Raw genomic sequence first — 12,929 nt, 5'->3', positions numbered from 1 at the left:
CAGTGGGAATTAGAAGAAGAATTCGCCAACAAGATTGAGGAAACAAGAAGAATGGGCATACAGTAGCATCCTAAACTGATCAAATTGAAGGAGGATAAAATATTCAAGTATTCTTAAAGTTAACCTAGATTTGGCTAGACTAGTCCCACAAGGAACCACACTTACCACATTAAACCATGTCAATTATGGAGTAAATTAGTCTGAGAATTTTTGGAGAAAAGAACAAGATTTAGGAAGAGGAATACTGTGCCACAGTGGACAAAGACATTACAGCAAAAAATCATCCGTCTAAGAGCAGAGATCTCCCAAATGGCAATATTTATGGGAGGCCAAAATCACAAAAGGAACCTCCTTAAAAAGTCAGTTACATATAAAGAAAATACAATGTTGGAGATAAGCAACTGGATGGGAGGCTGGTAGAACAAACTTTAGTGAAAGTCTTGGCTGCACAAATCAGGAACAAAGACGAAAAAAAATGCAAAACAGATTAACAAGCAGTTTGCGGAGACCCCAAGGCTAGTCTACAGGAACACAGCAAAGGACACAATACAAGTGCAACAGTCATATTGAAGGAAGTACAAAAAAAACCTGATATTGTTATTTGAAATAAACAAGAAAAAACAGCCAAAATTTTTGATCTAACAGTCCCCAATGACCGGTCTCAATAGAGCTGAAATGGGGGGGTCATAAAATACGAAGACCTTAAAAATGACCTATGAACAACATGTCATTGAAAGAAATACATGTACGTTTTGGTGGGGCGAGAGGGCATATACTTGTAGACCCCGATCCTGGGGCTCATTGCATTCTATTAAAGAGAAATCCAACAGAAATTAAAAAAAAAAAAAACAGTGGCCGTCAATGTGTCAGAATATTTGAACCAAAAGGTGGTGTGAAGGTGTGACGTGTTTGGATGTTCAGTGTTGCAGTAGTTGAGGTGTGAGATGGCATCATTCTCAGGAGTCCGGCTGCATGCTGGGATACTTTGTGATTCTGTGAATGTTGAAATTTTAAATCTTAGGGAAATATGGAGGGTTTTTTTTTTTTTTTTTTTTTTGGTGGGGGGAGTATAAACTGAAATTCAACCAATTTTTTTCTCTCTTTTTGTTTGATTTTGAGGATTATGGTTTTTGTTTTTTTGTTTGTTTGTTTGTTATCTTCTAAACACTGTTCACAATCCATTGCTGTGGAAATATTAAATTATAAATTTTAGGAAAAAATATGTTCTTTCTGGGAAATTCACCAACAATGTTTCTTCTTTCATTTTTGATAGCTTTTGATTCAGATTGGTTTGTTTGATTCATTTAAACACTTCACAAGTTTTCCTCAAAATATTTAATTTTGTTGTAAATACTGTTGGTAAAATAATAAAATTCACCAAAAATGCTTATTTTCTTCCAGTTTCTGATAAATTCTCATTCTGATGGTTTTGTTTGTTTCTGTTCTTCATTGTAGAATTTTGAAATTTGAATTTGGGCAAAACATGTACTTTTGGTCATAAAAACCACAAAATTCACTCAAAGTTGGGTGTATTTCAGAAATGCATGAGAGAGAAAAACAATTCACCAAAACAAGAAGGCATTCAAGAAACTTTGCACATTGTCATTAAAGTTTTGGAGGAGAACCTCAACTTCCAGCAAAACTATTTCCAGTAAGTTTCTGTCCCCTGATACAGTTGACTGCTGTCAACATTTCAGGTGGAACTTCAGGTTTCATTCAAAAGTCTATTTGCACAATAGTCTAAGGACTAAAAGGACTCATAAAATTTACAGCCGTTGGTAAAGAATTTTATTTTGGGTATGTCATCATTTTCCTCACCTGCATAGAGCGGGGAAATAGTTGGGAGAATAAACCCGGGTGAGCTCTGGTTATTAACTAGAAATGAACAAATCACAGATATGACAGAAAACAGTTTGTTCAGTTCCCACCAGCAGTCACAGCATGTTGGTCTTTCAGTTAACTCCACTTGTTCAGAGTCGTCACAGTGGATCGAGTTGAGAGCTGCTTTTGGATGTCGCAGTTTTTACTCTGGATGCCCAAACATCAGCTGGAGCAAATGATTAATGAACTTCAGTTTGACCTTTGAGGTGAGTTCTGTATTTTCTGGAGTGTAAGTTTATTTATTTATTTTTTTTACTCATTGGGAGGTTCTAAAGTTCTTAAGGTTAAGTTGTGACTTAAACAAGTTTTTTTTTCCTCTCTCTTCAAGATGTGTTTTTTTTAACAGGGAAATTATACTCAAGAAAATACTCTGTTTAGAAATTACTACACATTTAAAGGAACAATTCAGTTTTGTGGCATTCGTCACACTGACCGTAAAGTGACACTGATGTTTGTGTCTCTGAGTCCTCTGACTTTGAGACTGAGAGACACCAGGGAAGCACTTAGATACACAAACAGTCAAAATTTGGATAGTCTCCTGTTCATTTTATTGGGAAAATGTGTCCAACAGCGTTGTCATCAGTGTCTTGGTGGCTTCCCCCACCAGACTCCTTCCTGCAGTGTCACATAGTTTTTGAGAACTGCTGACTCGAGACAGATTTACAGCGTACCATACTGTTTATATTTCTTTAAGATTGATGTAAATTAAATACAAGATAGATTTGGTCCTTGAAAATGTTCATCCAACCCCTGACCTGTTTAAAGAAATCTGGCTGTAAAAGTGATTATTAAGTTGCTTGTTTATTTTTTTATATGATTTGGTCTTCATCTGTCTCGACAGTGACGGCTACAGAGTGATCTGCTACAACTCATATACAGTACCAGCAGATGTTGCCTCATCTGCAGAAATAAGTTTCCTGTTGCATCACTGACTTCTGTCAGACAATAAACATCCTGAAAGACATTTTGGACACTTGTCAGTTGATCCTGATGTTTTGTTATTTCAACATCACTCTGTTTTCTGAGTTCTGAATTTTCAAACTCTGATGTGAGTGTTAATCCAGGACCAGCAATCATCCAGCGACACAATGCTGCAGGTCTTTGAGTCGGTCCCACTGCTCCTCCACAACCTTTAACTGGACCATTATTTTACTCGTGACAATAGTCAGTTACAACAGCAGAAAAGCAGCTGATCCTCTTTTTAACAATAAACTGTCCAGAAACAAACTCTGAATGTCTTGCTGGATGAGTCTCAGACAGTTGGATCGTGTCCTTTACATGACTGAGAGCCACCTTGCATCATGGGTGTGGTCAAGAGCAAACATCCAAGGCAGAAGTCATGTCAGCACTTGTATATCCAACTCAAAGCCAGCCTGCCTCTATGACCTCACAAAGCGTAGCATATGAATCTTCAGGGTCAGTGTTTGAAACCAGTAGTCAAAGTGGACACTTGCTTCCGCTTGTTGGTGACCCCATATTGACAGCTGGGGGTGTTGTACTGATTGGAAATTAGTTTCTCATGTCCAGAAACCAAACTTATTTCACATTCATGATAGTAGCTCGATATTGGTGATTTTCATTATTGAAAATTGGCATATTTTACCATTCACTATTTTCAGGGGTGGACTGATCGAAGGTTTCGTAGACATGACACTGACAGAGAAAAAAAAACAGGATAAACACACGTGCTGGCGTCGACTGTATTTTTATTTTTATTCTGTCTTGAATTTGCAGGTTTTGTTTATCATCCCCACCCTACAAAGAAAATTACCAAGACTGCAAAAATTATTTCCACCGCATGGCAAAAAGCACCGGTGGACATAATTTTTGGGCGTGGCAGTGGAAATAATTTCGGGCACGGTAGAAATAGTTTTGGCCACACGTTGGAAATCATTTCGGCCACGGCTATGCCACATTTTTGAGCTGCTTTTAGCATCCAAGAATCCCTCCGCCAGTAGGTGATTTTCTGTTCTGATTCAAATGACTTTATGGCACCCAAAACGGCATTTAAAGATGAAAAATTAGCGCCAACACTCAATACTGAGGGCACTGCAACATGCCGCTATGTTGAAATACCCTCTAGGTCTAGGATGACTTCATTTGAACTAGCTAATCAGCGAGGAGATCCGATCATTATAGAGGAGGATTTCATTAAAAAGAAGACCTGAAACTTCAGCTACAATTTGCCAGACAGTACATCTGAGATGTAAGCCTAGATTTGATGTTTTGGTGAAAGAAAACCCTCCTCTGTCCCACTTCATCATGAAGCTGTATAACTGGGGATACAAAATGCAAAACATGCACTATGCACAATTTCTCCAATCACAGCCACAGAAGTCTGTAGCTTCTTCTGGGTTGTCTGGATGTCTTGGTGGCTTTCCTCACTCTTTTCCTTCTTGCACAGTCACTCAGTTTTTAAGAACTGTCTGCTCCACACAGATTTACCATAGAGTGCCATATTGTTTGTATTTCTTCATAAGTGATGTAAATAAAGTTCACAACATATTCAGTGACTTGGAAATGTTCATGTTTAATGTTTGGGTTTTTAATTTGCCCCGTAGTTCTATGACCCACTTACCCATAGGTGTAGGAGGTGGGGTCTATTTGTGGGGGCGACACAAAATTTGCCCGAATTTCAGAAACCCCCAGCACGTTTCTGAAATTCCCCTCCTTAGTTGCCCTGGCTGTGTGTTTGGGGTCATTGTCATGCTGGAAGACCCAGCCATGACCCATCTTCAATGCTCTTACTGAGGGAAGGAGGTTGTTTACTAAAATCTCTCAGTACATGACCCCATCCATCCTCCCTTCAATATGGTGCAGTCAGCCTGTCCCCTTTGCAGAAGAGCACCCCCAGAGTATGATGTTTCCACCCCCATGCTTCATAGTTGGGATGGTTTTCTTGGGGTTGTTCTCATCCTCTAAACATGGTAAGTGGAGTTGATTCCAAAAAGCTCTATTCTGGTCTCATCTGACCACATGACCTTCTCCCATGCCTCCTCTGGATCATCCAGATGGTCACTGGTGAACTTCAAACAGGCCTGGACATGTGCTGGCTTGAGCAGGGGGACCTTGCTGCCCTGCAGGATTTTAAACCATGACAGCATCATGTGTTACTAATATAATCTTTGTGACTGTGGTCCCAGCTCTCTTCACATCATTGACCAGGTCCTCCTGTGTAGTTCTGGGCTTTCTCAGAATCATCCTTACCCCACAAAGTGAGATCTTGCATGGAATCCCAGACCGAGGGAGATTGACAGTCATATTGTGTTTCTTCCACTTTCTAATAAATAATCATAACAGTTGTTGTCTTCTACCAAGCTGCTTGCCTGTTGTCCTGTAGTCCATCCCAGCCTTGTGCAGGTCTACAGTTTTGTCCCTGGTGTCCTTAGACAGCTCTTTGGTCTTGGCTATGGTGGACAGGTTGGAGTGTGATTGATTGTGTGTGTGAACAGGTGTCTTTTGTGCAGGTAACAAGTTCAAATAGGTGCAATTAATACAGGTAAAGAGTGCAGAATAAGAGGGCTTCTTAAAGAAAAATTAACAGGTCTGTGAGAGCCAGAATTCTTGCTGGTTGGTAGGGGGTCAAATACTTATTTTATGCAATAAAATGCAAATTAATTATTTAAAAATCATACAATGTAATTTTCTGGATTTTTTTTAGGTTCTGTCTCTCACAGTTGAAGTGTACCTACGATAAAAATTACAGACATCTCCATCCTTTGTAGGTGGGAAAACCTGCAAAACTGACAGGGGGTCAAATACTTATTTTCCCCACTGTATATAACCTCTTTGGTTAGTTCTCTTACTCTACACCAGGAGGCAGCACTGCTTGGGCTTTGGACTGGAAGGAGTGGGCTTCATGCTGGCATTTACAACCCTAGACCCTGGCACTAGACTCTATAGAGTTGAAGACATCTGTTCTACTTCTACACTGATGGTCCATCACACTTTCGAGTAAAATTTCATCATCAATTTTTTTTCATGGCCTGTGGAATATTTTTTAGACATAAACATATTTTCCTTAATATGGCCCATGCCCGAATTTCCCAGCCCATCTGCCCGAATTTGAGCATTTTGCCGAGCCCAGGGGCGGTTGCGCCCCCGCCCCCCCATGCCTATACACTTACCCAAACTAATTTTTACTGATTCAGATATAAATTGTTTTAACACTTATCAAATAATAATAACGAAAGAAGTTAACCCAGACAGTGTCAGTTCAGATTGGATGACGTTATGTGATTTTAGATCACATAATGTGACCTTCGGTTCTAGGGTTCCTTTAGGTGGACGAGGCAAACACTAATGGACGTGGAAGCATCGCAGAAGTGATGAAGTGAAGAAGCAGATGGCATGGCACATGTGACAATTCAAAAGGGCAGCACCCATATTCAAAATGGCAGTGCCCATGGATTCTTAGGGGTCTTCATGGCGGATGAGGCTGATGGCCTATTGGACCCTGTGGTCGGTCTGTTATACTAGACCCATAGGTCACCACTGGTACTGTAAGCTGGTTTATGGCTGTGATCTTGTTCTTTGGTGTTAATTCCAATTTGCAGGATTTTTTTAAAAGCAGTTTAGGTATTCTTTTGTTACTCTATCTCATTTTCAATTGTAGCATTTTCTTGAATTCCTAAGTATTTGTATATAGAATCCTCAGCCAAATCTTCAATGTAGCTCCCCTCATCCAACTGTTTTCTGTTGCTACCTTCCTACTTATTCAGATTGTACAGACTGCTCTCAAATTGGTTTTTTTTTTCGCCTCCATTTCTCCCTACTCTTCCTCCCTCTTCCACTGACTCCTTTCATACTGTACCTCTTTCCCTTCCTCTAGCTACAGGTGACCATTCATTGCATTTTCTTCTGCTTCTTCATTTATAATTTCTATTTTTCTGCTGTTAAATACATGTTTTGGGACTTGGGAGGCAATTGATTGTTTTGCAGTTGTGGTGTCTTCTTTCTTCTCTGCTGATAGATCTACTTCTTTTGTCCTTTCCATAAATGCTGCTTTTTCCCCCCTGCTCCACTTCTTGTATCTTGAGTCAGCAAAGCATTGTAAGATCATTTTCTTCTCCTGCCATTTTTTGAAGCCATTTGTTAGAAGTCCCTGATCTTGTGCTCCAATCAGAATTCTTTCTACATCAAAACCAAGTTCTCCATTTTTTAGCCACTGCATTGATCCAACTTTGTCACTGTATTCCTTTTCGAGTTCTTTTTGGAATCGTCTGGCTCTGTTGTGCTGTTTCCATCTGTCCACTTGATGTTTCCCTTCTCTTTTGCTGTATTGTTCTCTGGTCTGTCTTGCAAGTTTTGTTGCAGGCGTGAGACTGTTGCTTTCTCTCTCTTGTAGAAGTTCTCCGCCAAAGTTTTTTGCCAGTTTAGTGATTGAGGTCTGTTCAGATAAGGTCTTCTCGTGGTGTTGTGCGACCTTTTTCATGATTTCTTCTTCAGAGCTCTTTAAGTACTGTCCAATACTTATTATCGATCCTCTGTGGGCCTGGTTGATTTCAGTGAGACCCAGACCGCCTTCTCTTCTCTGCGAGGGAGATTCTGTCCATGCACTGATTTCTGTATGTGACTTTGTGGAGGGTGAGCATCTTCCTGGTTTTTGTGTCCAACTTATTAAGGTCACGCTGTGGCCAGTCTACTATGCCAAACCCATAGGTCACCACTGGTATGTCTTTTGAGAATTTATGGATTGTTTCCACGAGCCGACTGGGTCCCTTTTTTTGTGTTGGCATAGATTTTCAAATCATCCATGAACAGCAGATGGTTCACAAGTTTTTGATTTTTCCTTCCTCTGTCTCTACTTAAGTCATACTTGATGTCATACTCCTTCAGGATCTTGCTGAGCGGGTCTATGATTAAGCAGAATAAATGTGGTGAGAGGCTGTCTCCCTGAAATATCCCTCTCTGAACATCTGGGATTGTTATTTGTCCCTCTGTGTGATTGAGGGTGATGGTGGTGTTCCACTTGTTCATTTGTGCTCTCAGGAAAGATCTTATTTCCTCACTGATGTTGTAGAGTTCTAAGCACCTCCTGATCCAGGAGTGTGGCACGCTGTCAAATGCCTTTTTGTAGTCAATCCAAGCCATGGTGAGGTTTCTCCTACTTTTTTGCAGTCCTCCTGGATAGCTTTGTCTATCAGTAACTGGTCTTTAGCTCCTAATCTTTTTCTGAAACAACCTTTCTGTTCATTTTCCAGGTATCCACCAGTGTCAAGATGTTCATAAATGGCATCAGCTGTTATTCCTGTCAGTCATTTGTATGTTGTTGTTAGGCAGCAGATGGATCTGTACTTGTTGGGAAGCTGTGTCTCATTAAGTCTTTGGAAGTAGGCTTGTGTTCCCTGTCTTTAGCCAGTCTGGTGTGTCCTCTTCTCCGTTCAATATTTTTGTGAAAGCCACAGCATAATGGTGGTGCAATGCTGTCAGTCTTTTCAGCAAAAAAATTGGGATTTTGTCAATGCCAAGTGCTGATCTCCTCTTCAGTGATTGCAATTGCTACCAATTGCTGTTTGTGTTTGTTTTTCTGTTTTATTTTTTCAATCCACTCTGCCTATTGGTGTTGTTTTGGGTCTTCAAAGAGTGGTCTCCAGAATTTTTCAATTTCTTCTCTCTCTGGTGGCTGTTGTACTTCTATTGTGTCATTTGCCAACTTTCTGTACACTAGCCTGGGCGTTTTTGCAAATTGCTTGTTTATCTGTTTTGCTTGTATTATCTTGTCTTTGTTCCTAATCTGTGCAGCCAAAGCTTTTACTAAGGTTTGATGTTCAGCCAGCCTCCCACCCAGCTGTTTATCTTCAACATTGTATTTTCTGGGTCTGGGTGCACCTGTATATTGTTTTGTGGATGAGCTGGTGAATGGCTTGTTTTTTGGGTGGGTAGTGCCTGATTCCTTTTTTATTAGTGTGGTGTTTGACTCCTATTGTGTTGAGGTTGTGTTTCACTCCTACTTCTTCTTTGGTGTGGGAGGCTGGCTTGATCTGGTATTTTTTATTTGATGCATGTTTTCTGAGGACAGCCATTTCTAGGTGGTGCAATGGGTTGTGTCAGAGGGCAGATACTGTCCGTGACCATTTGTCCAACCTTGTGTTGCATCACTTGTATTTCCGCATCCGAGAAGTGTTTTTGTGCAATAAAGCTGTGTCTGTGGTTGGTGAGTCGCCCTCTTGGGATGTCTTTCTTACTTGACAGTGGTGGTGGAATATTTTTTGCCATTCCCCACATCTTTCTCTCTGGCTGTTGTATTTTATTTTTTCATTTTCCATTGCCCACAGCAGTACCCACTCTTCCTCCTTCTTCCACTGACTCCTTTCAAATTCAAGTTGTTTCCCTTCCTCCATTGACTGATGCTTTATCGCTTCTTTTTGGGCTTCTTCCTTTATTTTTTGTATTTCCTCTGCTGTCAGATATTTTGTGAATTGAGAGACAATCGAATGAAGTTGTGGTGGTGTCTTTCTTTTCTACTGGTAAAGCTGTTTCTTTTATCCGCTCCTCAAACACTGTCTTTGTTCTCCTGCCCCATTTCTCATGCCTTGAGTAAGTGAAGCAGTGAAAGATCTTTTTCTTCTCTTCAATGGTCCAGTTTACTGTTGCATAGTTTCATTTGGTTCTTTTGGCCCATTGATGCTGTTGTTGCTGCAGTCCAGGATGAGAACTATTGCTGATCTGGTGGATTATCCATCTGAATTCTTCCACAGGAGAGTTGTCCTGTATGATTTGTCCTGTGTAGCTTCTGTTTCTGTCTTTTTCACCGATCAGAACAGCTAAATGGTTTTCTTCTTGCTTGCCGCTCCTTTTGTTGCTCTGAGTTGTTCATGAGACCAGATGCTTTTCCATATTTAGAGCCTTTGTCCTCACTGTCATCAGTCTCAGTTCCAGAACTGTCTGAACTCCTGTCACTGGTATCTAGTAGTAAATGACTGTTTGGACCTACGTTGCTGGCTGGTTATGGTCCTCCATTGTCCTCTCCTTCAGCTTCTGCTGTCAGTGTTCTGTGTACAGATGAGCAGCTGGCTATTGGCTCAGCCTCTGTGCTCTCATCACTTCGGCTTTGATAAAGCTGTGATGACTCTGATTTTTCATGATCATTTTCACTCTTCACAGGGACGGCAGTGAAACTAAATTTTGTGAGATCTGCCTCCTCCAGCTGCTGAAGCTGCTCTCCCTGCTGACTTATCCACAGCTTCTCTTCTTCTTTAATGTCCTCCTGGTCAACACTCAAATTCCATTCCTGGTGTTCAGAGAATTGTTTCTTTAATCACCAACAACGGCTGCATGTCTCTTTTGTTCTCTTCTTTTAAATGCCACATTTATTCTTCCTGGTCTGTGATCATTCCTTCATCAGCAGGCGTTAGCTATTGTTTCAACATGTCCCTCAGCTGCTGGACTCCAGACATGTTTGTAGAAAGACCTCTGCACAAAGACATTCTACTTTAAATGTTATGTGTCGGACGCGGGCGGAGAACCGACCAGCGTTTGAAGTAGGACCCAGTATAAAATAAGCAGAGCATGGTACAAAGGATAACAGAATTTAATAACATAACAGTGAGTGCTAAATAATAACAAATGAGTGCGCGGTCTGGCGAGGTGGAATAACCGTGCGCTCCCAGCAGCACAAACGGTCCGGAGCCAGAACAGTTCGGACCCAAGGACCCCGCCGACACCCCCCAGGTGGCCGCGACCAACCGAGTCTGTGAAAGAAGAAACCATCATGTGAGTCCACCACTCCACACACAGAGAGACCACTCAAAGGTGTACATAAACAGCAAACACTTCCTGGCTTAATTACCAATCAGCTTCCCACCCTGCAGGCATGGAACACCCAGTTCAATTCTCCACTGCAGTGGAAGCTGATTAAACGACTAACATAACAGCTCAATATAATAAGGTGTGAGGGACACCACATTTACTGACTGTACTCATGTTAGTCACAAAACCTAAAGTACCTCAGGAAGTGTGCTGACGAGCGTGAGACCTCACCCCCTCCTCTTTCACAGACCATGGCATCAAACCTGGTACAGTCTCTGCATCCATGATGATGAGATGGCTCTCTAGACGACGATCTCACCCGTCTGGTCACAAGGTCAAGTCTCTGGCAAATACACACTGTGTACTCCAGACTTAAATGCAACCATGCCCCAATCCATAAAGATGCACCACAGCTGTGAGTCCTGACGAGCTGCACATGACAAGCTTCAGGTGATCAGGGTGAGGTCCTGATAACTCAGCCACACAGCCACTCAGTCCTGAACGCATGCCACCTGGAAGGAAAAACAGAAGACAGAAAACAGAAGACAAACAAAAGCCAGCCAGGCACGCCAGGCACCCCAGCCACAACATTAAAAGCAGCATTGTCAGTGCCAACCTCTGCTATTATCATGTGTGTGTCCAGGTGGCCCTTTTGTCCAATTCTTTGACCACACTTAGAACAGCCATATTGTTTTGTCCTGAATTAATTATCATGTGTCTGTCAAAGTTGCCCTTTTGCCCAAATCTTTGATCCACACTCAGAACAACCATATTGTTTTTGTCCTGTATGAATAGTCATGCCTTTGTTCAGAGTGCCCTTCTGTTTATGTCTTTTACTCCAATCAGAACAGCTAAATGGTTTTATGCTTGATTGCTTCCTATTGTGTGGCTCTGAGTTGTTCATGTGACCAGATGCTTTTACATATTTAGAGCAATTAAACTGTTTCTCAGCAATGTTGCAATTGCTTGAACTAACAATACTGACAAAATCATTTCGATGTAACACTTACATCTTCCTCAGAGTCCTTGAAAGACGTGGATAGTTCAACGAACACAAGCGGCCGAGTTGAGTTTCCTCCGCAGGGTGGCTGGGCGCTCCCTTAAGCCCCGGTCACAACCCACCGTGCGTTTTTTTCGTCATACGTTTTCTGAGGATGCCACGGCCACTACGTTTTTGTGAAAACGTACGGAGGTAGTAGCAAGAGGAGGGAGGGAGTATGTTCAACGCACATCTCTAGGAGTGTAACGATAAAAAGAGTTGACAATAAAGCAGTGTGTGTGTGTGTGTGTGGGGTCGCTTTTCTTTTTTATGAGCAGGACCGGAGCGGCAGGTGTTTTTCGGCGTCGGCGATGCATGAGCATGTCCAGCCTGCAGCGGTCAGTTGTACGAGTGTTTACTTGCCTCGAAAAGTTACAGCTAGTTAACAGACTGAAGCTGTGGAGTGTGTGTTGCTGACGTTTGGAAATAAAGTCCAAGTTCAAGTGAGAAGCTGCGGCACAGGAAAAACACCTCCGTGTTGATAACCATTTGTAAAATCCAGGCGGCTTTTGATGGCTTTCAGTGGAGTGAGTATATGAGAAATTGTTTAACAGGCAGGACATGTTCCAACTTGTCCTTAAGGCTTCCAACGGAGGTGTGTTTCCTGTGGCGGAGCGTCGCGGCGGCTGCGAGCCGACGCGCGGACCCGTCCGCACGTCTTTCATTAAAAAAATCTCCTTTAACAGTGGAATATCCGGATAAAATGCTGAAACCGACTTCTTCTGAAACTTCTCTGTTCTCTCACGACGTCCTGGATCAATAGAGCCTGAAATGTGGAGGTTTTCAGCTTGAAACAGGCTGATGACGCCGCCTGAGAGCGCTGTGCGACGTCTCGCACTGTGGGAAGTCCTTAAAGCGACAGTGTCACCTCAAAATCTCTCATCAGCCGTTAAAATTTTCACTGAAAACCAGCTTAATTTTTCGAACCATGTCCACTTCGATGTGTCTCACAGGTTTAGAAAAAATTTTGATCAAACAAAGCGCCAGTCTCTCAGCAACTTCTCAGACAAAGGAATTCCGACGAGGGGCTGGACGACTCCTCCCACAAGGAGTGCTCACAGGCGAATGACGTCACCGACAGGCGTGGAAAAACTCACGCATGCACACGAGGGTTCAAGCATGTCTGACGTAAAAACATATGAATGAAATCCATATCGTTTTTGAAAAAAATAAAAAGGACCTATACTTTATGGACAGACCTCGTATAGAGAGATGAGTGAATATAAAAAGCTGGTTGTGTTGCAGGGGAGGGTGGTGG

The sequence above is a fragment of the Thalassophryne amazonica genome, chromosome 1 (genome assembly GCF_902500255.1).
Source record: "Thalassophryne amazonica chromosome 1, fThaAma1.1, whole genome shotgun sequence".
Classification (NCBI taxonomy): domain Eukaryota; kingdom Metazoa; phylum Chordata; class Actinopteri; order Batrachoidiformes; family Batrachoididae; genus Thalassophryne; species Thalassophryne amazonica.
Note: the sequence above shows the minus strand (reverse complement) of the source record.